At 39.1% G+C, this 27,214-nt stretch overlaps 1 protein-coding gene and 1 long non-coding RNA gene across 19 annotated transcripts in view; one reads left to right on the top strand and one right to left on the bottom strand.

Annotated features, from left to right (window-relative positions):
• Positions 1-27,214, top strand: part of APBB2 (amyloid beta precursor protein binding family B member 2) — a 365,427-nt gene that overhangs the window by 57,711 nt on the left and 280,502 nt on the right. For 14 of the 18 annotated variants that reach the window (XM_064584403.1, XM_064584412.1, XM_064584408.1 and 11 more), the window contains one exon: positions 13,482-13,639. The exons of 3 other annotated variants lie outside the window; for them this stretch is intronic. The gene's annotated coding sequence lies outside the window, so the exon portion shown is untranslated. Of the gene's footprint in view, positions 1-10,878; positions 10,900-13,481; positions 13,640-27,214 lie in introns of those variants that run through there. One more of the 18 variants, XM_064584402.1, reaches the window with a different exon arrangement.
• On the bottom strand, positions 1,321-14,902 carry LOC123848620 (uncharacterized). The gene is made up of 3 exons (XR_006791838.3): positions 14,435-14,902; positions 1,750-1,893; positions 1,321-1,541 (listed from the first exon to the last, which is right to left on the bottom strand). It is a non-coding gene; the product is annotated as an uncharacterized LOC123848620 (long non-coding RNA).

Raw genomic sequence — 27,214 nt, 5'->3', positions numbered from 1 at the left:
CCTGTTTGTTGGGTGGGAATGCCATTTCTGCTCTGAGTTGGTTTTAAACATTCTTTGCAGCAGCCCTCGGCGTAATTTATTAGGTCAGAGTTTAGGAATGTTACTCCATGAAAGCCGCTTTTCCACGTGCTTGAAGGGTAACACCACGTCTGTCTATCGGCTGTGTACTGTGTCTTTCGCATTTTCTCTTACTCTACTCCTTTCTCCTCCTTCCTTTCCTTGCCTTCCTTTCTTGATTAGGTAGAAATACCAAAGTTAACTTAAGTTGTATAGATCCGTGTTTTCCATCCAGTGGCCTTCAGACCATCAACATTATCATCACTTGTCCTTGTTAAAAATGTATAATCTTGCGGGGTGCCTGGGTGGCTTAATTGGTTAAGCGGCCGACTCTTGATTTTGGCTCAGGCTCAGGCTGTGATTTCAGTGTTGTGAGACTGAGCCTCGTGTAGGGCTTCGTGCACAGTGTGGAGTCTGCTTAAGACTCTCTCTCTGCCTCTCCCTTTGCCCCTCCCCCCTCCAAATAAATAAATAAATCTTAAAAAAAGTGTATATTCTTGCAACAACATGGGTGCACCTAGAAGGTATTATGCTAAGTGTATTAAGTCAGAGAAAGACAAATACCATATGATTTCATTTGTATGTGTAACCTAAAAATCAAAACAAATGAATAAACAAACAAAAAGCAGAAACAGACCCATTAATACAAGGAACAAACTGAAGGTTCCCAGAGGGGAGGGGGTTGGGAGAATGGGCAAAATGGTGAAGGGGCATGGGAGATGGAAGCTTCCAGTTATGGAATGAATAAGTCAAAGGGATAAAAGACACAGCATAGGGAATATAGTCAATGCTATTGTGATTGTGTTGTGTGGTGACAGACGGTAGCTACACTTGTGAGCAGAGCATCAAGTACAGAGTTGTCGAATCACTGTGTTGTACACACGAAACTAAGGTAACATTGTGTGTCAACTATAATTCAATTAGAAAATGCATATTCCTGTGCCCCAGCCCGGATCTGAATGTGAGAACTGCTGAATTAGAGTTACATGTAGTCACAGCATTGTTTTTAAAACTCACAGTAGAATGTTCTATTTCTCTCTTTGAATAAACAGGCAATCTCATTTTCTCCCTGAGTTAATGTGCTCTGATAAAAAAATGAAGATGAAAACAATAAAAGAAAAAAAAAAACACTTCCAAAAAGAATTCTGGAATTAGGTTTCAGAACTTAAGAAACTTTCTTTAGATTTTTACTGAAACTCAGGTTGTTCCTTCACATACCGTGTGTGGATATCCTCAAATTACTGTTATTAGCAAACTATCCAATTCTTTGACTTTTTAAAAACAACAAAAGTTTAATGGTGACCAAAGTCATTAATTTGAAGAGGAGTCACAGAGTTGGGCTGGGTGGGCAAGACTGAGTAGAACCAGGTTCTGCGTTGTGCCCATCAGAGCCTTTCAGCATTCTGGGCCTCAGTGTTCTCTGCCTAATAACAGATGACATGGATATTCAGTGACTTCCCTTCTGGTTCTGATGGAGTTGGACCCTGTGGGAAGAGAAATAGAAGATGTTGACAGATAGGCCAGTATGTTGGAGAGAAAGTTTTATCTTGGTAAGAGGGACTTTTAAAAATGAAATACATGAAGACTGAAGGAACCAGAGTCCATCAGTCCATAAAGAATAAAAATATTGAAGTTAAAAAGAAATGATTGGGAATTTCTTGTACTCATTCAGAACAACAATGCAGTACTCACCCGGATTCCCGGTTATTGAAACTCAGTCAGGAAATGGACTTCCTTAAGGCGAGGACCGTCCTTTGTTTGACACATTTCATTTGCTGTTTCCAGGTACATTTGTGCCATTTTATAAATTTGAGTAGAAGTGGGTGATGGTAGGACCTGGGGAGAGCATATGTCTTACATCCTAGAAACTGCCACTATTGGAGGAAAGAAACAAAGCATCCTGCCTTAAAAGATTCATCCGTATGAAGCTAATTCCAACAGCTGGAGAATTGGGGAGAAATTCGAGTTTAGTCAATGATGTCTTGGTTATGCTGTTGTATTCCATTTTTCTGTATTCATTTATGGAGAGAATGATGAATATCAAAGGTGGCAAAGAACATAAAGACCAGTGTTCCTTAAATCTCAATAATTTATGGACCTCTTTATTTAGAGGAAATAATTTCTCACAAATCCACTCTACTGACATAAATATTTTTATTATTAAGTAGTTGAAATATGCTCAAACATAAAAGTAGGTATAAACTCCTTACGCTTCAGCTCTTTTATTAACTATAAAACAATGACAAATTTATAGAGTAAATTCAAGCAAAACTACAAAACCAATAAAATGCAAATTAACATTAGTTTATCGTGACAGGTAATTTTGTTTGACTAAAATAAAACCTCCCCTTGGAAATGTGATTATGGTTCTGTTGCCAAAGTTCTAGTTCTTTTGGGATCTGTATGAAACTCAGTTCTCTGTCTTCTTCCCTGTATTCGAAGCTTCCTTCATATAAAGCACCGTCTTTTGGCAGGAATGCATGATTTGGGTTTTAATTTATTTTCATTTATTTTTCTTACTTGTCCTTTGATGATTAAAATTATACTACTAGATGCCATGCCAATCAGAAAGATAAATGCAAGCTCACTTTTGATCACTCAAGAATTTGGAACTTGGTACCTAGTTGCACATGGGACAGTGGAGGGAAGAGAGGGATCGTTGGTACATGCCATATTGGGTTTCAGATTTGGATGAGAGTGAATGGTGTCACTGAGCAAAATATAAAACAAAGGACAAAAAGTAGGCTTTGAGGGAAGATCATTAGTAGGGGACTTAGATTTCTAGCAGTATAGTGGATTGGATACTCTAACACACTTCCCCATTGTTACCTGGATAAAATATTTTTTAATATACTTCTGGGATCCCGGAAGCTAAGACATTTCCAAAATCTCCTACCTCAATTAGATCAACCATCAAAGGGAAAATTAAACCAAAGGTGTATAAACAACCACAAAAGATGGGTTGCCACTGGGGCAAATGCTGATATCACAACTGTGGTTGGAGACTAAGCCTTTGGTCAGTGGCAAGGTGGGAGCAGCCTGCATTCCACCAGGACCTCGAAAAGAACCTAAGATGGCCCGGGTAGGTAGTGCCCATTGGCTTTTGGCAGAAGCAAATACAATTCCTTTCTGGAGGAAGGCATCCCTTCTTTGGACCTTAGGATTCTCCTAAGATCAACCAAATATGAGTTCAGAATAAAAGATCTCCAATTCTTCTAGAAAACAAACCACCAAGAGTGAGAGTCACCAGAAACAAACAATACATTTAGAACCCTGAGAACTTTAGATATTAAAATTATGATACAGAATATAAAATAACAATGTTTGAAATGTTTTAAGAAATAAAAGTTAATCACAAATAAGTGCAAAGAGCATGAGATAAAAATTGACCAGGGATATTATGTAGCCATAAAAAGAAGGAAAGGTTACCATTTGTGACAACTTGGATGGGCCATGAGGGCTTTACGTTAAGTGAAATAAGTCAGAGAAAGACACATACTATATGATCTCACTTATATGTGGAACTAAAAAAACCCAAACTCATAGAAACAGAACAGATTGGTGGTTGCCATAGGAGAGGAGTGGGGGAAATGGGGAAGGTGGTCAAGGTACAGACTTCTAGTTACAAATAAGTTCTGGGGATATAATATAGCATGGTGACTGGAGTTAACAATACTGTTTTTTATATTTGAAAGTTGCTAAGAGAATAGATCTTAAAAGTTCTCATCAGGGGGCACCTGGGTGGCTCAGTTGGTTAAGTGTCTACCTTCTGCCTTAGGTTTAGGTCATGATCCCAGAGTCCTGCTCAGTGGGGAGTCTGCTTCTCCCTCTGTCTCTCCCCCCTGCCCCCATGCTCACCTTCTCTCTCTGTCTCAAATAAATAAAATATTTTTTTAAAAAATTCTTATCAGAAGAAAAAAAAGTGGTAACTATGGGAGGCGACTGATGTTAATTAAACTTACTGTAGTAAACATTTTGCAGTATACAAATATCAAATCATTATGTTGTATCTTAAACACCTTAAACTGATACAGTGTTATATGTCAATTATATCTCAATAAAATGGGGTGGGGTGGGGTGAAAGATTGTGTACAAGAGCAGTATAAACCTAGGTGTTTTTGTTGTTGCTGAAAAGAAAATTGACCAGGCAGATTTGGAAAAATACAAACAAACAAAAACAACACCTAAGGAAAAAATTGTAACTGTTGAAATAATAATTCAATAATTAGAAACAGCTGAAAGAGTAATCAGCTAGAAAAAAAGCTTGAAGGAATTATCCAGAATGTAACATAGAAATGAGAAGAAAAACATGAAAGCGTAGTTGAAGGGTAGAAGGGCTATAAGGAGATCCGTTCAGAGCCCCAGAAAGATAATAGAACAAATGGAGGGAAGTTATATTTGAAGATCTAGTGTATCATATCCAGAGAGAGTTTATGAAGGACATAAATGACCAGTGTTCCTTAAATTCAAATAATTTATGGACAGATAAGGGAAGCCCAACATAAACTAATAAGGATAAATAAAACAAAATCCATGTCTACAAATAGGAAAACTTCAATACACCAAAATAAAAAAGATGATCTTAAGAACACCCAGAAAGAAAAGGCTGATTGTTCATCAAGGGAATAATGAGCTGAGTTCTCAACAGCAGTGATTGAGGCTGGAAAAAATATCTTCAAAATACTAAAAGAAAATACTGCTGATTATATATCAGCAAAACTGTCATTCAAGAAAAAGGCAAAATATGCTTTCTAAAAATCTAAATCTTGCCACAGCAGACCTTTATTAAGAAACTGCTTAAAGAAAATACTTCAGGAAGAAGAAAGTGGTTCTGGGAGGAAGGGCTGAGATGCAAAAAGGAGTGATGAAGAAATTGATAAACATGTAGATGAAAATGAAATAAAATTAAAAGTTTTTTAAAAATTAAAAATTAAAAATTAAAAATTGTCCTTGGTCTACTAGCCACACTTCAGGGCATGTGGGGCCAGTGGCTATTACTGTATTGAATAACAATTCCATCACTGAAGAAAAGTTCTGGTAAACAGCACTGTTGTAGAACAATGAAGGGAAATACATTAAGATAATCTTTGCAGTTCGTTATAAGATGCCATTGTTTGTAAGAGCCACCTTTATATATGTGTAAAACGTTTTAGGAAAAACATTGCCAATATTTTTAAGTGATCTCTAACACCTAACACACCAGGTGGGACTTCAATTTACAACCCCAAGATCAAGAGTTGTATGCTCCACGGACTGAGCCAGCCAGGCACCCACCCCTATTGCCAGAATTTTTTAAGATGCCCTTTTTAAAAGACATATCTCAATATTACCTGTGTGGAAATGTGAAGAAATGTGCCTCTTAGGATGGTTGCCATTTGGGGTTAGAGTATTAATGGCATTGGCATCCAGGAGTGGTGATCCAAGTAGGTTGCCCATAGAGCGGTCAAGGGGGAGGTCTGGCCTGGAGACAGAGCGTGGTGTGTTCTTTGCATAGCGTATGTCTCAATGAATGTTTGATGAGTGAATGGGGGATGTACTGCATGGGTATATGGGAGTCATCAGAATACCCGGTAGCTGGGCCTGGCAATGTGGCTGAAGTCACCAGAAGATTTGTGTGAAGTATGAGGAGAGTCAGGATGAAGCCTTTATGAACACCATTGGTATTCTCCTGGTCATGCAAAAGGGAGTCTCAGGAGGAACCTGAGAAAGAGCCTTGAGAGAGGTGGGGAAGAACCAGGAAGACTTTGGGCCACCTGAGACTAAAGGGTGAGGAGGTGAGACGTTGCAAGACCCTGACGAGATAAGGCCAATGTATTCCTGAAGTTAAGTGTCAGCCTGCTTTGTGTGTTAGGGGCAAGCATTGACAATCACCAAGCATCAATAATTATTTCTGCCAGGGCATCCAAGAAGACTTCAAGAAGGAGGTCATATTTGGGCTGGGCTTCAGAGGACGAACCTTTGGCACATCTGAGTGGTAGGGCAGGGCAGTCTGGGCAGATGGAGTAACACGAACGAAAGCCTGAAGTTGTGAGGAGGCAGTAATTCCTAAAGAGCTGGACTTCACTGTGTCCAACTTCTTTCTAGGTAAAGTCTTGTGTTGATGCAGGAACATATGTTCCCTAAGATCAGAAGCACACCTTTTACTCATCTCCGGTCCAGTTGGAAGGTAATTAAAGTAACTCTGCAGACCTGACCAGATACCTCCCAATGCTCTAAATAGACCATACGTTATACATGATTTTCAGAACATTATCTTAGATACAGAATTTATTACTGAATTTTGGGTTTTAAGCTCTGTGTGGAAAACTGTAATGCCTACATTCCATTACAGATGAGGTAGTCATAGGACATCCTGAGACTACAGAGTGGAAAAGAGACTTGGCTTGCTGACGTTCACCAGATGCTGAGAAACTATGGGGCCGACTTGGGTGAAAAATCCCAGGTCTTGGATTGAAAAGCCGGGTAACATTAGTCAAGTTACTTGACTTCTTTATGCCTCAAATTTCCCCATTTAAAAATAGCCATATAATAATAGTTCCTACTTGAGGATGAATGTGAGGATTCATGGAAAGCACTTAGCAAAACAGTTACCTGTTATTATGATGCAAGTATTCCAGGGGCGCCTGGTGGTGCAGTAGGTTAAGCATCTGACTCTTGGTCTGACTCTCGGTTTCGGTGCAGGTCGTGATCTCAGGGTTGTGGGATCGAGCCCCATTTTGGGCTCCACGCTCAGCGTGGAGTCTGCTTGACATTCTCTTCCCCCTCTGTCCCTCCCCACCACGTGCACATTCTCTTTCTCTCTCTCTCTCTAAAATAAACAACATCTTAAAAAAAAAAAAAGTATTCCAGTACCTTTTTCTATAAGGCAGTAGAGTAAAACCAGTGGTTCCCAATTATGACTGTGCATCAAGCATCATGTAGGGATAGTTTTAAAAAACCTAAGGTTGCCCAGATACTCCCCCAGACCTGGTATGTATGTCAGGGTACTTGGGCTTCTGGGCTTTGTATTTTTTTGTACGAATTCCAGGTTTAGGAAGGCTTCCTCTGGACTTGTGTATCATTTTGGTCATTTTTATTTGGATATTTACTTTCTTCCTTGCTAACCCGTATTTTGAACGTTGGCTCTTCCCGTTTGTTGAGTATGTGAGCTTTCAGGTTATTAATCCTGGTCAGTGTGTGGATCTTTACTGCCTCCCTTCTTTTCTCTTTTTCCCTCTTTCCTCGTCCCCTTCCCCACTGTCCCATACTGAATTTTTAGACAGTTGAGTTGACAGTGTCCTGGACAGCCTAGTTCTCAGGCCCTTTTTATTTATTTTTGTAATGAAACAGATTTAAAAAAGAAACTTTGCTAAGGCAGACATTTGGCATGTTAAAATTGAACTTCAGTTTAGTTTCTAAAATAAATAATTCCACTTTTTTTATTCTTTAAAAAATGACTGCTCCAGGAAATGCTTCTAAAATAACCTATATTCCCCTTGTTAAAACTGGGATTGTTATTGGATGGATTCCAGTGAGTGTTCTTTTTCCTGGGGTGGGGGGGTGAGAGGACAGGGACAGTGTGGGGAGAGTGGTCACACAGAGGCCAACACACACAGATTGTAGTCCCTCACACCTAACAGTGCAGTTCATATGATGGCAGTAAATTATACGGTATATTGTAAAATGTGGTCTGGAGATTAAAAGAAGAAGGAAGATGTTTACTGTATCTAGATCAATTAGAATATTCCTTTTAACTTTTGTGTGGAGGTCTTTTGGTTAAAAGAATCCCTGTGTTGCAGCAGAAGTAGCCTTGCTGCTTCCTCGATTTAGTTCATATATTTTACATTTCATGTGAATGAGGAAGGACTGAAATGTCAGCTTTGTCAGGGTGGAAATTTTGGTCAGTGCTTAAATCTTCTTTTTTTAAAGATTTTTATTTATTTGGGGTGCCTGGGTGGCTTAGTCGGTTAAGTGTCTGCCTTCGGCTCAGGTCATGATCCCAGGGTCCTGGGATGGAGCTCCGCATCAGGCTCCCTGCTCAGTGGGGAGCCTGCTTCTCCCTCTCCCTCTGCCTGCCGCTCTGCCTACTTGTGCTCTCTCTGTCAAATGAATAAAAACCTTTAAAAAAAAAAAGATTTTTTTATTTGACAGAGAGATAGCAAGACAGAGAACACAAGCAGGGGGAGCAGCAAAGGGAGAGGGAGAAACAAACTCCCCACCGAGCAGAGAGCCCGATGTGGGGCTGGATCCCAGGACCCCGGGATCATGACCTGAGCCGAAGGCAGACACTTAACCGACTGAGCCACCCAGGTGCCCCTAAATAAATGAAATCTTAAAAAAAAAAAGAACTCGTAAAGGTAACAATACCTGATGTTTGTCTGGTATTTGGATTAGAGGCCACCTACATGTTCCCATAGTTCCCTGTGCCTCACACACATCACAGTGCATTCTTTAACCTAAGTCCTTGCAGGAAGGACTGGGTCTCTTGTCCGTGGTTGGGTCCTCAGTGCCTTATCTGGCAGCATTGCAGTTTCTTAGTAAATATTTGTTGAATGAACACATAGTGTTAAAATTTCTATAATGCTTTCATATTTGGTTTTATCAGTTGGAAATCCCAGGAAGTTGGCTGATAGTATCACCCCAGTTTCACAAATGATGGAACGAAGGTTAAAGAGAATAAATTAGTTATCCCAAAAAGCCTCAGGCCTAAGTAGCAGAGCTAGGACTATAAGCTCTAAATCTGTTCATTTCTTCATCCCCTGTTCTTTCCAGAACAGCCTTTAAAACATTAATAAGCATAAATTCCCCCTCTTTGCTCCCCAAGTTAAAACCCTCTCTACTTAAGAGCATGACACAGGAAGTTACCTTATGAAACCTTTTCCGAATTACCTACTGTCTTCCCCATCAGCTACAATCTTTTTGGGCCAGTTTGGATTATTCATAATAGATTCTTCTAAGTTGCCTGTGATGGGTGCCTATGATACATTCTTTTTGAAAAAAAAAAAAAAATAACAATTTTAATGCTGTATTCTTTTCCCCCAAACATTTTAAGGTGTAAATTTATTAATACTATGAATCTAAGTTTTTAAAGTCAAATTTCCAGGGGCGCCTGGATGGCTCAGTCGGTTAAGCATCTGACTCTTGGTTTTGGCTCGGGTCGTGATCTCAGGGTCCTGGGATTGAGCCCCGTGTCGGGCTCTGAGCTCAGTGCGGATTCTGCTCGTCCCTCTCCCTCTGTTACTCTCTCTCTCTCTCTCAAGTCAATCAGTCTTTAAAATAAAATTTCCAAAGTGGTGAGAGGAATGTTCTCCAATGTATTTTTGCCTGGTCCTTCTGATCATTTTGAGATAGAAATTTCTTTCTTTTTTTTTTTAAGATTTTATTTATTTTTTGACAGAGCCAGTGAGAGAGAGAACACAAGCAGGGGGAGTGGGAAAGGGAGAAGCAGGCTTCCTGCCAAGCAGGGAGCCCGATTCGGGGTTTGATCCTAGGACCCTGGGATCATGACCTGAGCCGAAGGTAGATGCTTAATGACTGAGCCACCCAGGCACCCCGAGATAGAAATTTCTGAAGTGTTGAACTGGCTTGGCTGATATTTCTGGACTCAGGCTCAAGAGAGAGAAACCTTCCCTCTGATATTAGGATAGAAAAAATAAAACACCGACCAAACATTTAAGAGTCTCAAATGGTGGCAAACATCTGGGTGCACATTTTGCCAAAGGCATTCACTGAAGCTAAAGACCAAGCAACACACAGCCAAGGTTCTAAGAAAGGACTTCAAAATCTATGAATCTGATCTAATTCTAATTTATGTTTCGTCTCTGTTGGAAAGATCATTTGGTGGCTCCAGCAAGATTTTATCCGATTTGATTAGTGGGTGAGAGTTGGTCCTCCCAGACCACTAAATTTGAACTTAACCATCATTACCTTACAAATAACTTTAAAAGAGGGGTGCCTGGGTAGCTCAGTTGTTAAGCGTCTGCCTTCGGCTCAGGTCATGATCCCAGCGTCCTGGGATCGAGCCCCACATCGGGCTCCCTGCTTGGCTGGAAGCCTGCTTCTCCCTCTCCCACTCCCCCTGCTTGTGTTCCCACTCTCGCTCTCTCTCTATCAAATAAATAAAAACCTTAAAAAAAAAAAGAATAATTATCTTAACAAATTAAACACACACACACACACACACACAAATAACTTTAAAGAGTTACTTGAACAATACCCCAAAGCTTTGATTTCATTGTGACATGGCAACACAAATTGAATTCTCTTTGCCCACCGTGGACGTTGACCTTTAGTATTAGAACAGAGGCATCGAGGGGAATAAATAAACTGCCGGTATTGTTTCCTCCAGGATCCAGCCATGGAAATATATGGTAGGGACTTGAGGAGCAGTTTTGCATGGAAAAACAAAAACAAAATAAAAAACCCCTGCATTTTCTTTTTTTTCGCTGGGTGCCTGGCTTCTCAAATGAGGCGGGACAAGCTATTGTGTTTGTTCTGGCTCTTACAAAGCGAGATCACATCATCCCTCGATGCGGCTTGTTTTATTCGCAGCTTCACAACCCATGGCTTTGTTGTCCTGCTGCACAGTAGGGCAGGCTCACGAGCAGTGCGCTGGATCCATACAGGCTTTTCAGGGAGCGTTTCTGAGTTTGTCATTTTGCCATCTGTCCTCTTCTCTCCCCTGGCTTTTCAGACGATCCACATTGTGTTCGACTCTTCGGTTTCTGACTGGGGTGGCGGGGATACTGCCATAGGTAGTATGGCAGTATCCATAGATACTGCCATACTTCAAGAAAGAAGTGGAGGTGAGCAGTATTTCAAATAACTGAGCAGAAAAGAGAAAAATCTTGCTCCCTCTCTGAGGTTTGTATCAGACATAAGATAGGAAGTATTAGGATTATGTTGTGTTATTTCTCAGCGACTGTTGTTTACTTAATTTTTGAAACAACTAATGTCGCCTCCTTAAGCTTTGGGTCATCTGGTCAGGAAGAGGCTGGGACCCGAAGCCATAAATCACTTGTTTCCACCTGGTGGGATGAGCGTGCGTCCTTCTTGTCTCTTACAGGTGGCTCAGTGCAAGTGTCGTATTATCTCGTTGAAAACCTTTTGTCCTGCTTTGAGCCGTGGGCATGCAGTAGGACCAGCAAGCTTTCAGTGTGATCGGCAGTTTCTGGTCAGGACACCTGCTGCCTGAGCACAGTGCGACCATTGTTTCTCAGATTGAACGTGCTCTGGGCACAGCCACCACATCTTTTTTAGCCCGCAGTTGAGTCTTTGGTGTTTTTTTTTTTTTTTTTCCCCGTGTGCATTTCATTTTTGGTGGAACAAATGTCTGTCTTGTTCTTCTGGTTTTGCTGGTATGAATTTAACGTGTACGTGTTTCCTGCAAACTTGTATTTCGAAGAGCGCGTGCCAAGGTATCGTGGTGGAAAGAGTGCTGGGTCAGAGTGGTGGAGGCAGGCGATCTGGACCTTTATCCCCGATCCTCTCATCCCTGCTGTGTGGCCTCAGGAAAGATATTGAAACTCTCTGGGCATCCGGGGTCTTCATTTGTAACCTGAGGGAGTTTTGGGGTTCCTGGAATGATGGATTGCCAAGTCCTCCAGTGTTAAGGTTCCACCACTGTGTTTTGTGTTTTCTGGGATGCCAAGATGTCAAAACGGAGTGTCGGTGAAGTGTTCACTAGGGCTGGGCTCCTGTGAGACCGTAAGTAACACCAGGAGGCGCTCTTTTTAATCAAGCAAAAAATAATATGGCATGGTCAGTGATAGAGAGTTTTGGATGCATTAATTAAAGGAGGGAAATAACTATGGTTTTCTTGTCTCCTTTTGGCAACTTGGCAGTAAACAAACACAAATTTCTTATTTTTAGGAAAGTAGTGTTATTCAGCCCTGGAAATGTTATTGGACACTTGGGTTTTAAACTTATAAATTAAGAATTATTGAGCTCAGATAAATGAAGACTTTTTAATTTATTAGCTCTTACTGTTCAGATGATAAGAAACCCACAGATCAGGCTAATATAGGATAGACATCCGCTTACTGATTTGTATCCCCATCAGTTTAATAAAAATCTTATTTAAAAATATTGTGATTCTACAAGTAATACATATGAGTTGTGGAAAATTTGGAAAACACCAAGAAGGAAAGACAAATAGCTTCTAATTCCATGACTCAGAAATAGTTCTTTTTTCATACTTTTGTGTCTTTAATTATATACACTTAGTTTGTAGAACAAAATTGGGATCATACCATACATATATAACTTTCTTGGGTTCCTTTTGAGATGATTTTTGGGCCTGAGCTTTCAGATGAAGGTGGAGATTAATGTAATATTATGCTTGGCACGCATGTGACAGGGTCTGTTTTGCCTTACAGAAATAGAATTGTAGCCCTAGTATCTGAAAATAACATTTGTCCTGTTCCCTCTTGAACAGGCTTTCAATATTCAGCATATATAGATGTTGTCATAATGAATACTATAATGAACAAATGAGGACTTCTTAATTTATTAGTTCTTAATTGTTCACTAATTGCTTTTCTAAGGTTTCCTCACTTTAGTTTTCTGTACCAGAATTGCTAGCTGTAATATCAGTGAGCATAAGTTATTTTAACACTATTTTTCTGGATGCCTTGATTTCTCAGGCTGAAGCATGGTAGCTGGTGTGGGCCAGGCCACAGGTTTGGCATGAAGGAGGGTGGTTAAGAGATTCCTTTTGCCTAAATATATGGTGCATTTGATAATATTTATAATTCACTAGTTGAATATTGGTTTCATATATCATTTTTCTCTAGTAGGAAATGAAAGATGATTAGTTTCCCCTTTGGATTATTTAGCCTATAAAATTTTCTGTTACACCATTTGCTTTGCATTGAAAACGCATTCTAAATCCTGAACCACATTGGAATTCTTTATGACCTTCCCCTTATGTGTCTTTCGGTGGTGCCCTTTGAAGTCCTGAAATGTTTTTATATTTGATTGAGATTAAATCTGGGTTTCATTTTACTTTTTTAAAACATATTGAGCAAGTTAATTTTCTGTTCGAGTTCCTAAGGGGAATGATTCTAGCCCTCTGTGTCCCAAGAATTCAGACTGAGCCTTGCCAGAACATTCCTGTGGTTTTCCACAGGGCAGATCACTGTGTTCATGAAATTTTAGTTGTAGCTTGTGTTTTCTGTGGTTAATTAAAACATCTGGCTTTTGCATTTTCCACAAACAGAGTATAATCATTTGGCCGAACCTTTTCAACAATGATTAAATGCCCCAGTCCTTCTTTAGGATAGCCCAAACTTATCTTTCGGACACCTTATATGCTATTGTCTCTGTTCATTAATGATTTTAAACAGTTGGAAAACATTTGGGGTTATCCTGCCAAACATAGACTCTTGAGAGAGAGAGTTTGTGAGTACGAATCCCTCCAATGGGCTCTGGCTTTTCCCCTGCAGGTCGGAGCTGCTGTGGGTGAGCTGCTGTGGTCTGTGGCCAAGCATGCTGCTGTGGCCGGATCTGCCCAGCCGTGGAACAGAAACATTTGCTGGATGGAAAATCCATAAAAGAAAGCTCCTGTGAAAGCCGGAGACCGACGCTAATTAAGTAAAATCAGGTTAGTATCAGAGAGGCGGGATGAAGCGGATTGGGTCAGCTAGGGAAAAGCGGTTTTGTTTATTCCATAAAGTGTTTCTGAAACAGCCCCAAATAGTCCTTCCCAGTTATTCGAGAGATTCCTAGCATTGCAGAGATGGCCGGTAGATCCTGACGTATCTCCGTGTGCAGTGAATCGCTGTCTCCTCTCTTTGTCTCCTCTGCCCCACCTTCTTGCTCATCTTCCTCTCCTCTTGCAGAGAAGAGAAAGTCTTCAGCACAACGTATGTAAGAGGCCCCAACCAGAGGCCCCCCATAACAACCGCAGTGACCTTGGCTTGACTTTGGAGAGAAACCCTCTTCTTGAGAGAGCATGGGCTTGCACTGGTGCCTTCAGACTTGCCCTCATTTGTGTTTTCACACTGGGAAGGGGGGAGTCATGGAGACCTGCCATTTCTGTTGGGGCGCTTCCGGCCCTGCTTTGCTTGGCGAGATTTTACTTACTCTTATCTCCCCTTAGACAAAAGCTAGCAACATGTTCATTTTTGGCAGTGTGTGCATTTGGCATGAAGATACTCCTATAGCACAGAAGAAAAGAAGTGTCCTGAAAATAATAGGAATGTAGATAAATGCAAAATAGCCTAACGGTAGACCAGGAGAATGAAACAGAACAGCCTCACATGGAGCAGTACGGTGGGGAGAATTCCTTTTGAGAACGTGTATTATACATACAGGTAGGGGCATGACAAACAAGTCCTATTGGATATTCAGGGGGCAACTCAGCATTATGTATCAAGAACAGTTCATAAATACTCACCAGACAGGAGCGGGTCAGCAGTCTCGAGAACCTGTAAAGTAGTGAATGTCTGTTGACTTCACCCACCCAGCATCCCTTTCCTCCTTTCAATGAATCACCCAGATTTTCCCTGGGCAGTTAGTCACCCTTCCTTTGTTTTCAGCCTGTATAGTCGGAGGAGGTGACCTCACTGCCTCTGTTATGGGCATGTGACATAAGCTTGGCTAGTCAGGGTCCCAAGGATCGATTCATGGAGGACCCAGTATTTTCACTGACCCCGTTGCGAAGAGGTTTTTCCTTTTTTTTTTTTTTTAAAGATTTTATTTATTTGCGAGAGAGAGAATGAGAGACAGAGAGCATGAGAGGGAGGAGGGTCAGAGGGAGAAGCAGACTCCCTGCTGAGCAGGAAGCCTGATGTGGGACTCGATCCCGGGACTCCAGGATCATGACCTGAGCCGAAGGCAGTCACTTAACCAACTGAGCCACCCAGGCACCCGAGGTTTTTCCTTTTTCGTGGGTTTGTTAAGCTGGAGCTGCTAGTTTCCCGCTTTGCCACCACTTAAGGGAAAGCCTTTCTGAGAATAAAGTTAACACAGAGGAGATCAGAGCAGGGAGATACAGGAAGTGAGATGAGGCGGGAGGGGGGCGCGCACACACACACACAGACACCCAGACACACAGACTCACACACACCTTATGACCCCAGAGGCAGTACCATCTAAAGCCAGCAACTCTGGTTTCACTTTCATGGCAGGTTAGGGAGTTAGTTTGAAATAGATATCCGTCACTTAGATCCAAACAGGTCCTGATTGGGAATGCCTTCTAGGTGTGAGGTCTTAGCGGGAGATGACTGGCACTCCCTGTCTTTAGAGGCTCACAATGGAGGGGATGGGCTGGATCGGGATTCTGACACACAATGTGAAAAATGTATCACTAGAGGTAAAAGCTAAGCTCTGTGGGAGTAGAGGTGCAATTATGAATTCTGCTGGGTGTTGGAGAGACTGGCAGAGAGCTATGATTTAACAAAGGGAGAAGTAGAATTTAGTCTTCAGGAATATTTTAAAAAAATACACTTAATTCAATTACTTGCTTTTTGAGTCTGAAAGAAAGAGAGGCTTTCCAGAGCTTATAGTTAAAGTAAACAGCAGATAAGGAAGATAATTTCAGAGCTTCACGAGTAGTAGAATCCTGGTGTTTGCCGTAAACACAATTGTTTTGGGAGCAGCCAAATGAGAGGTTATCAGAAAGCTGTCCAGAGTTTATTTTAACACTGCAGGGTAACAGCTGCTCTTCTCACTAAAACCTCAGTTGGCTTTCTGTTCAAGCAGAATTCCAAGCATGTCATGAATTTTAAAGATTTATTTCTTCTTCTTATGTTAGACTTTATTATTTTTTATAATTGACACTGCTTTCTTGTTTTTAATTTTTATTATTTATTTATTTATTTATTTTTTTGAGAGAGAGAGAGAGGTAGAGTGTGCATGGGCTAGGGGGTGGGCAGGAGCAGAGAGAGAGGGAGAGAGAATCTTAAGCAGATTCCATGCCCCACATGGAGCCCGGCGCAGGGCTCGATCTCACAACCCTGAGATCAATACCTGAGCCGAAATCAAGAGTCAGACGCTTAACCGACTGAGCCACCTCTGCGCCCGTTTGCTTCTTTAAATTAACAGATTTTATTTTTGGGGGTAGTTTTAGGTTACAGAAGAATTGAGCAGAAAGTATAGAGAGTTCCCATATATCCCCACTACCATTCAGACTTTTCCCTATTAACATCTTGCGTTAGTTTGGTATATTTGTTACAATTGATGAGCCAATATTGATACATTATTATTAACTAGAGTCCATAGTTTACATTAGGGTTCGCTCTTTGTGTTGTACATTATTTGGGCTTTGACAAATACATAATGATATGTATGTACCATTATAGAGTCACACAGAATGGTTTCAGTGCCCTAAAAATCCCGTGTTCTGTCTATTTGTTCATCCTCCCATCCCTCTGAATTCCTGGCAACTACTGATCTTTTTCCTATCTCCATAGTTTTACCTTTTCCAGAATATCATATATTTGGAGTCATACATTATGTAGTCTTTTCAGATTGGCTTCTTTCACTTAGAAATAGGCATTGAAGATTCCTCTGTGTTTTTTTGTGCCTTGATAGCTCATTTCTTTTTAGTGCTGAATAATAGAATTACCATTCTATTGTCTGAATGTGCCACAGTTCATTTATCCATTTGCCTATTGAAAGATATCTTGGGTACTCCTAATAAAGCTGCTATGAACATTCATGTGCAGGTTTTTGTGTGGACATAAATTTTTAGTTCCTTTGAGTAAATACCAAGGAGCATGATGGCTGGACTGTATGGTATAAGTATGTAGTTTTGTAAGAAACTGCCAAACTGTCTTCCAAAGTGCCTGCACTATTGCATTTCCAAAAGCAATGAATGAGACTTTGTTTCTCCACATCTTTGCCAGCATTTAGTATTGTCAGTGTTTTGGACTTTAACCATTTTAATAGGTGTATGTGGCATTTCTTTGTTATTTTTATTTGCAGCTCCCTAATGATGTATGATTTTGAGCCTCTTTATATATGCTTGTTTACCACGTGTATATCTTCTTTGGTGAGGTATCTGTTCAGATCTTTTGCCCATTTTTAAGTCAGATTGTTCATTTTCTTATTGTTGAGCTCTAAGAGTTCTTTGTATGTTTTGGATGCCAGTCCTTTATCAGATGAGTCTTCTGTGGATATTTTCTTCCAGTTCTGTGGCTTGTTTTTTTCATTCTCTTGACAATGTCTTTCTCATTGCTGAAGTTTTTAATTTTAATGAAGTCCAACTTATCACTTATTAATTTTTTCATGGATTGTTGCTGTTGTATCTAAAAGTCACTGCCAACCCAAAGTCATTCAGGTTTTCTCCTTATCTTCTAGAGTGTTATAATTTCATGTTTTACATTTAGATCTATGATCTACATACATTTTGAGTTAATTTTTGTGGAAGCTGTTAAGGTCTTTGTCTAGATTCATAGTTTGTATATGAAATTACAGTTATCCTAGCACCATTTGTTGAAAAGACTATCCTTTCTTTATTGAAGGGCATTGGCTCCTTTGTCAAAGATCAGTTGACTGTACTTGTGTGGGTCTGTTTCTGGACTCTGTGTTCTGTTCCATTGATCTCTTTGTTTATTTTTTCAACAGTACCACACTGTCTTAATTACTCTAGCTTATAGTAAATCTTCAGTTCAGATAGTGTTAGTCCTCTGACTTTGTTCTTCCCCTTCAGTATCGTATTGGCTATTCTGGACTTTTTGCTTCTCCTTGTAAACTTTAGATCGGTTTATCAATATCTACAAAATAATTTGCCAGGATTTTCATTGAGATTGTGTTGAATCTATAGGTCAGGTTGAGAAGAACTGATATCTTGACAGTATTGAGTCTTCCTATCCATGTATGTGGAATCACTCCATTTATTTAGAACTTCTTGATTTCTTTCATCAGAGTTTTATAGTTTTCCTTATATAGATCTTGTACATATTTTACTAGATTTATATCTAAGTATTTCATTTATTTTTATGCTAGAATAAACAGTATTATATTTTTAATTTTAAATACCAATTGTTTATTGCTGGTGTGTAAGAAAGCAAGTGACTTTTGTATATTACCATTGAATTCTGCAAACTTGCTATAATTGCTTATTTGATCCAGGAGTATTTTTATTGATTCTTTGGGATTTTCTGCATAGACAGTCATGTCATCTGTGAACACAAAGACAGTTTTATTTCTTCCTTCTCAATCTCTTCCTTTTATTTTCTTGTCTTACCTCACTAGCTAGGACTTCTAGTATGATGTTGAATGGGAGTGGTGAGAAGTATCTTGCCTTGTTCTTGATCATGAGAAAGCATGTAGTTTCTCGCCATTTAAGTATAAGATTAGCTATAGGTTTTTTGTAGCTGTTCTTTATCGAGTTGAAGAAGTTTCCCCCTCTAATCCTGGTTTGCTGAGAGTTCTTTTCGTGAGCGGGTATTGGATTTTTATCAGATACTTTTTCTACATCTATTGATATGATCATATGATTTTTTTTTCTTTTTTAGCTTATTGATATGATGGATTATATTAATTGATTTTTGAATGTTGAACCAGCCTTTTGATGGGGATTGTGTTGAATCTCCAGATCAGTTTGAAGAGTATTGCCATCTTACCAATATTAAGAGTTCTGATCTAGGGTGGGTGGGTGGCTCAGTGGGTTAAGTGTCCACCCTCTTGATTTCGCCTCAGGTCATGATTTCAGCATTGTGAGATTGAGGCCTGCATCCAGCTTCATGCTGGGCGTGGAGCCTGTTTAAGATTATCTCTCTACCCTACCCACCCCCTGCCCCCCGCCCCCCGGCATGCATGTGTATGCGTGCACACACGCTTGCTCTCTCTTAAAAAAAACTGGAAAAAAAAGAGTTCTGATTCATTAACATGGGATATGTTTCCATTGATTTAGATCCTTTTCTTTTTTAAGATTTATTTAGAGAGAGAGAACGGGGGAGGGGCAGAGGGAGAGGGAGAAAGAGAATCCTAGGCAGAGTCCCCACTTAGCAGGGAGCCTGATGCAGGGCTCGATCCCACAACCCCAAGATCATGACCTGAGCTGAAACCAAGAGTCAGATGCTCAACCGACTGAGTCACCCAGGTGCCCCTAGATCTTTTTAAATTTCTTCAGCAGTGTTTTGTTTTTTTTTAGGCAACAGATCTTGCACTTTGCTATTAGATTTATTCCTAAGTATTTTTTCTTTTTGATACCTTCATAAAATGGAATCCTTTTTAAAATTTCATTTTCAGAGTATTCATTGCCAGTATATAGAAATACAGTTGATTTTTATAAATTGATCTTGTTTCCTTAAGCCTTGAACTTGTTTATTAGTATTGATAGTTTTTTATTGTGTTGTGACTTCCTTAGGATTTTCTATATACCAGATTATGTCATCTGCAAATAGAGATAGTTTCATTTCTTGTTCAGTCTGGATGTTATTACCATTATTTTTTACAGTGATTTGAAAACTTGGCTGTGATATGAGAAGTACAAAGTAATGTGCTTTGGAGTTACTGATGAAATGATCCTATTATGTAGCTTTTGAAAAGAACAAAAGATGATAATTATGAATTTATCTCATTATCGAGTTAGTTATACAAGTTATACAATCGGTGAGCTTCTTAGCCACTCCTATATCTTCGTTAGGGAAGTGCCTATTCAAATTCTTTGCGTATTTTCATATTGAGTTATTTGTCTGTAAATCCCTTATCAGATATATAATTTGCATGTATTTTCTCCCAGTCTGTGGCTTCTCTTTTCATTTTCCTAATGCTGTCCTTAAAGCTCAAAAGAATTTATTCGAATTCTGGTTAACATACAGTGTGAAAATAGTTTCAGGTGTAAGATATTGTAATTCAGTACTTCTATACAACACCCAGTGCTCATCACAACAAGTGCACTCCTTAGTCCCCACCACCTATTTCACCCATCCCCCATCCACCTCCCCTTTGGTTCTCTGTAGTTAAGAGTCTGTTTCTTGGCTTGCCTCTCTCTCTCTTTTTTTCTTTTGCTCATTTGTTTCTTAAATTCCACTTATGAGTGAATTCATATGGTATTTGTCTTTCTCTGATTGACTTACTTCACTTAGCATTATACTCTCTAGCTCTGTCCACATCATTGCAAATGGCAAGATCTCATTCTTTTTTATGGCTGAGGGATATTCCATCGTCGCTGTATATCACATCTTCTTTATCTGTTCATCAGTCGATGGACACTTGGGCTATTTCCATAATTGGGCTATTGTAGATAATGCTACTATAAACATCAGGGTTATGTATATTTCTTTGAATTAGTATTTTTGTATTCTTTGGGTAAATACCTAGTTAGTGCAATTGCTGGATCATAGGGTGGTTCTATTTTCAACTTTTTGAGGAACCTCCATATTGTTTTCCAGAGTGGCTGCACCAGCTTGCATTCCCTCCAACAGTGCAGGAGGGTTCCCCTTTCTCTGCATCCTCACCAACAACTGTGGTTTCTTGTGTTGTTGATTTTAACCAATTTAACCGGTGTGAGGTGATATCTTATTATAGTTTTGATTTGTATGACGTTGAGCATCTTTTATGTGTCCATTGGCCATTTCCATGTCTTCTGCCCACTTTTTAATTAGACTATTCATTTTTTAGGTGTTGAGTTTTATAAGTTTTTAATTGTAACGAAGTTCAGTTATTCAGTCTTTTCTTCTAAAGTTCATGATTTTGATGTTTCTAAGTATTCTCTGCTTAACTAAAGGTCACTGAAATTTTTTTCCTATGTTTCTCTCTAGAACTTTTGTTGTCTCAGTCCTTACACTTAGGGCTTTGGTCCCTTTGGGGTTAAGTTTTGGGTATGTTAATTTTTTTTCCTCCCATGGATATCCAATTGTCTCAAAACTATTTGCTGAAAAGACTATCTTTTACCTGTTGATATATCTTAGCACCTTTGTAGGAAATCATTTAACCATAATGTAAGAGTTTATCTCAGAACTCTCAGTTCTGTTTCGTTGATTATTTATGCCTGTCCTTATGCTTGTTCCATATTATACTTTACTTAGGTTTGCAGTGCAGTTTTTCTGTGAAAAAGTTTTGTTCAAGAAATAGGGTTAAGTCGCAATATGTCTCTATTTATTTTTACTATCATATCTTTGCTACTTTTCCTCTCCATTCCTATTTGAGTCACTCTCTTAAAAGTACTAGTTTCTGGTTATTTTTCTTTGGGATAAATGTGGAAATTTGAAATGGTGGATGAGAATGCAAGCCAATTTAGATGGATTTTCTAGATTACTGTATGCATTACTTTAAATAAAAAAATGCTTTGTTTTTCATAAAGATGGTAAGCATTCTAATGCCCATTATCCATTTGAATAAAACATTAAAATTTTCCATTACTTCTGTCTTAATCTTTACCAATAACTACTGACTGAAGGATTTGCAAGTTTGGTATATTATCTCAAGAATTTCAAGAATTTTCATTAATGATTATATGAATTGGGTCTTTTTTTTACACAAAATAATAAATTTCACAAAACTATTATTTTATTAAATGGAAACCCTATGAATTAAAATATTTTGGGTTTTGGAAACATAGTATGATTATATGTTTCAAAAAAACTGAACATTTTTCATAGTACAATTAAAATGCCACCTGTATTTTTTTATATTTACCCGTGTTCTTTTTGTCTTTGTGTTAGTATAGTTCCCAATAAGCAGTTTTGCAGACATTAAAATAATTGGATTGGAAATATGAAGACTGCAAATTTTTATTTCTTCCTTCATTACAACTCTGTAAAAATTGTGAATAGGTGTGATTTAGAAGGGAAAAAAGGTCAGTGCTTTCTTTGGTGACATTTGGATTCTAGTTGGCCATTTTCTTTTGTTTTGTTGTTAAGTTATAATTTTGTTTGGGGGATGACTTATTTTTAATGTGAAAAAACATAAAATTTTGGTCTTGGTGAAATTCAGAGACATTTCCTTTCTCTGACATACAGCTGAAAGTTGACTTCTGCTACTGGGGGTTTAATTGAGTATTAAAATCAAAATTAGATCTAGAATAAGTTTTTTGTAGTTCTCTTAGTAGGTCAAGCCATGCTTCCCAGTTTCTGGAGGGCCCCGTTCAGGATGGCTTCTCTGCTTTTTGCTCTTTCTCGGCACGTCTTCTCATTTCAGCCTGGGTAGACCACCTTGATGGGAGTGGACATATGTGTTACCTGCCCCTTTGCTTTCTTTGGCTGATAATGTCACTGCATAAAAATGCATCCATAGAGAATGTGGAATTATTCTTTTTATTGTTCATTTAAAAGAAAAAGCCAGGGGCACCTGGGTGGCTCAGTTGGTTAAGCGTTGGACCCTTGATTTTCGGCTCAGGTCATGGTCTCAGGGTTGTGGGATGGACCCCCGCATTGGGCTCTGTGCTTAGCGCGGAGTCGGCTTGTCTCTCTTCCTCTTCTCCTCTCCCCTCTCTCTCTCTCTCAAATAAATAAATAAAATCTTCATAAAAACATACAAGAAAAAGCCATAGGTAAGCTTTCACTTACAACTCCAGGACTCAGGAAGTGGGTATCGTGGATCTTTTAACCCTGCCATTCCTTTAAATCTTTTCTTTCTCTTTGATGCCTTTTAAAAATCTTGGTGACCTATTTGCAGAATGATGAATGGACCCTGTGAGGCATATAGTACTTAAAATATTCTAGGAAAATATGGTCTTGGTCTTGTTTTTCTTAGGGAGCTGAAACAAAATATGGCTGGGTGATAGATAGTAACTTCTTAAGTTTATAGAGAGCCTTGTGCTGACTGATGTTCGGGCAATGATTGAACCCCTGAAGTTTGAGTTGTAGTACGGTGACATCTGTGAAGACCCCGGCCTGTTTATTATCATGTGGTTGCCGATGAAGCAAAATCAAATCAGCTTCGTCCCTTTCAGTGAACCAGTACAAGAATGAAGAGAGTATCCAGAACTTGCTTTCATTAGGAGGAAACGCATTTTTGTGTAAGTCTGCAGTGGAGATGTTTGTGATAAATATGTTAATAGAGTTTGGCATGTTACATCTTTTGATTTTTTTGCTTGTCTTTATAGTTTTTATGTGAAATAATCTGTGAATTATTAGGTTTCCTTTAAAAGCCTTTGAAGATACCATACTTGAGTGACATATAATCAGTTGTTATTTATTTTAATGTAATTACTAATATAAGAACAAGCAGTAGTTTCTCAGTCCTATATTGACCTGTAATGAATAAAACATTTAATTTGATTACACTGTCTGAATAAGATCTATATTCACGACACGATAACTGTTCATGACTTCGGAAATTTCCAAATTGATTATTATCTGCTCAAATAAGAATTGATCTTCCCCTTCATTCATAAACAAAAATAGTCTACTGGATGTTTTTATATATAGACGGTATCCAAGCCAGTAATTTATTTAAAAAATGAGTATCAACATCAGTCTAGCTAGCATGAGGAAATTGCTCTGTGTAATTTGCTAGTGTACCCTTTTTAAGAATTGAAGAAAATGGTTTTTCCTGCAGTCATCATGCAGCTGAGGCCCTTAGAGGACAGATTTTAGAATCTTAGTAACTATTCTGTGTTTGGTTTCGTAAGGGAGATTCTTTTGAAGATGTAAGTTTGCAGATGGTTTGTTAATGCTGTGGTTCATTTCTGGTGTCTGGTTAAAGCGTGATAGTAGCTAGGAAAGTAAGAGGATATTAGTGATTTTACCAAAGACTCACCTCAGAAATAAGAAGTGGAGAGTTCCGATCGCAATGTTGGGCCCTCAGTAGTTCTAAAATTGGATCAAAAATGACTGCTGTTCTTGAGCAGGCCTGAATTTATGAGTAATAAGAAATGCTGAATTAATTCTACTTAGTTCAGAACAATTCAGTTAAATTCCAAATGAACGTCTTAAAGTGCCCTATATGGAAGGTTACTTTGGTAGTTGCTGGAGGGAATAAGATGAAATGTCCTGGGGGAAAGACAGCCAGAATAGAAGTCCTTTTGGGAGAGCTAACATTTTTTTTTTGAGTATGTCCAGTATGCTAAGTAGTTAAGCACTTTCTCAGCTTTCGATGGGGTGGGGTGGGAGACTTCATTTGATCTTCACAGCAGTCCTATGACAGAGAGGCAGTTTTACTCTACGTCATAGCTAAAGAAGCTTAGGATCGGTGAGATCAAATGGTCTTATCAAAGTCTCACATCTCCTAATTTAAATTTGAATATGAATTTTTTTCTTGAGCTCCATTGTGTATATGTATAAATGAAAGTCCTGCCTATGGAAAAACTCTCTTTATATGTATCTCTTTCTTTATGTATCTTTCATTATTTTTATAATTAATGAGATAATAAAGGCCCAGAGAACTATGAGTAGGATGCTTTGGAATTTCCAAGGAGAGAGTGATTAATATGGATGTGATTAATTTGGAGCTTTTTGTTATTTTTGATAAATTAGGAGGTAGGAAGTTGTCAGTGGATGGGCGTTTTCAAGCCTTTTTACCTGAGGAAAATATCTAACCAGACTCTCAGAGGCAGAAATAAAAATGCAGGACATGTTTGGGAAGTCCTAGGTTTTATAGCCTAGGGATGTGGCCCACCAACACACTTTATCAACTTGCTGTAAATTACCCAGAGGGATCTGGTTGTGAGGGGAATCAGACACTCCCAGGCAGCTACTTAGAGAAGGAAGTAATTAGGTAAGCCGTGGACGTTCCTAACTATCCCTGCATCCCCACTCTGCACTCATTGTTTGAGAACTTCAGGCTTCTTTGTGCTATCATGGGAGCTCCCTAGAATTTGACAATGGTGAAGGACCAACAAAATGTTCAACTCTATGATGGTTTGAGACTCCAGTCTATCTGTTGCTTTCTTGGTATTTTCAACTGCTAGTATTCATAGTTAAGTACTGCTATGGTCTAAATGAATGTGTCCCCCTCCTCTTACCCCCCCCCCATTCATATGTTGAAATCCTGACTTCCAAAGATGATGGTATGAAGAGGGGTTGACTTTGGGAGGTACTTAAGTCAGAAGAGTAGAGCCCTCATGAATGGAATTAGTGCCTTACAAAAAAGGTTCCAGAGAGATCCCTAGCCCTCCTGACCCGGTGAAGACGCAGTGAGAAGGCCAACTATGAACCAGGAAGAGGGCCCTCACCAGAAGGCAACTGTGCTGACACCATATTCTGGGACTTCCCAGCCTCCAGAACTGTGAGAAATATAATAATAATAATAATAATAATAATGATCTCTGTTATTTATAAGCCATCCAGTCTGTGGTATTTTGTTTTGGCAGCCCAAAGGGATAAGACAAGTACCTATGAGATGTTAATCCCCAACCTTAGCCCCTTTCTTTTCCTGAGCTTGTGTCTTAGACAAAGAATATAGAAAGAAAAAGGTCAGCCACACAGAGCCTTTACGAAGCTGTAATCCCCAACCTTCATCTTTGCTATGAGATGTTTCTGGTTTGGTTCATGTAATCTCTGTTGTCTAGAAGAACTTGGCTTAGTCTGCGATGGATTGGTTGTCTGACCTGTGATTCAGTTTGAGACAAAGCAGGTCAGTTTTGATACCCATAACCATGCAAAAAAGGGACTACGGTTTGAGATTAAATTATCTTCTAAAATAGATACCAGTGAAGAGCAATTTGGCAATATATTTCGAAATTTAAAATCACCAGCAATTTTATAAATAGGCTCACTTACAACTATGCCAAGATATTTGTACAAGTTACAATATAGCATGTTTATAGAATGAAGTATGTATGCTGATTTGAAATAATTTTATATATATAAAATATAATATATAATATAATAATATATATGTACACACACATACTTATGTATACATATGTTCATGTATCTGTATAAAATGAGAAAACGTTTTGCAGAATCATATGAATACCATTCTCTTTTGTCTAAATCTTTTTAAAAAGATATATATGCTGGCACATATACTTTTTTCTCTAAAAAGATATGAATGTTAATACACTGGAAAATTTTTCATTTTCTTTCTTTTACGTACTTGAGTTTTCTCACCATGTTTATTTATTCATTTTCCTTCCTTTTAAAAAAGAATCAGGAGCTAACTGGGAAGTTTGGTCACGGACCATTTTCCTTCATTGTGTTTGAATGTAGTTTATAAAACCCTACTAAGTGTTTTTATTTTTTATTTTTTTTTCCTACTGTTTTTAAAAACACAATACATTTTTCTCTAATATTCATTTGTTAGAGTTTCTTGTCCTCTTTGCATGCCGAGGAAGGGGGTGATCTTTGTGGGAAAAGTGGTAAAGTATGTGCTAAGCCGGCAAACATTCCCTTGAAAGCTTATTAGTTAAAACACTGAGTTGAGCAAGAGAAAGGAGAAAGATATTTACCAAAGGTAATTTGAAGGACAAGAATCCCATCTTGTGTCTGAAAGTGTACCTTCATGCTCAGTTTGTTTGCTTTAAATATGGGCTTTGGACTGAATTCTGTTTGCTTTTCAGACCACAAGGCTGGAGGTGGTCATGAAAGTCTCTCAAATCCGATTGCTAATAGGAAAGCTGTTTGCTAAGAAAGGCACGCCTGCTTGGAGTAGAAGTAATGACTGATGCATAGATAAAGCCAGTGTGCCTTTTAAATATCTTTGGACTTCTGAGTCTAGATTTGCTTTTCTCTTAATTAAAACCCCTAGACACGGGCCATAGGTCAAAGGAGATGACTCCTTTAAACTCTTCCAGTAATAATTACTGCTTAAGGTTTTTTTTTTTTTTTTAAGATTTTATTTATTTGAGAGAGAGCTTGAGAGTGCACAAGCAGTGGGGAGGGGCAGAGGGAGAGGGAGAAGCAGGCTCCCCGCTGGCCAAGGAGCCTTATTCCAGGCTTGATCCCAGGACGCTGAGATCCTGAGATCCTGACCTGAGGCTGACGCTTAACTGACTGAGCCACGCAGGCACCCCGATTACTGCTTAAGTTTTCAGCTCTTTTGTTTTTTTTTAAAGATTTATTTATTTATTTGAGAGAGCGAGAATGAGAGAGAGTACATGAGAGGGGGGAGGGTCAGAGGGAGAAGCAGACTCCCTGCCGAGCAGGGAGCCCGATGCAGGACTCGATCCCGGGACTCCAGGATCATGACCTGAGCCGAAGGCAGTCGCTTAACCAACTGAGCCACCCAGGCGCCCAAGTTTTCAGCTCTTGATAGGCTTGTCTGAAAACTGATTGATTTGTTTCTCTAGGGTGTGATTTGCCTCCTTTGGTTCCAGTTTGCTGAAATTTAATAATAATTA

Source organism: Mirounga angustirostris, unplaced genomic scaffold, assembly GCF_029215605.1.
Source record: "Mirounga angustirostris isolate CCGP_5_RB_7025 unplaced genomic scaffold, mMirAng1.0.hap1 SCAF_2, whole genome shotgun sequence".
Lineage (NCBI taxonomy): Eukaryota > Metazoa > Chordata > Mammalia > Carnivora > Phocidae > Mirounga > Mirounga angustirostris.
Note: the sequence above shows the minus strand (reverse complement) of the source record. Positions and strands in the feature narration are given on the sequence as shown.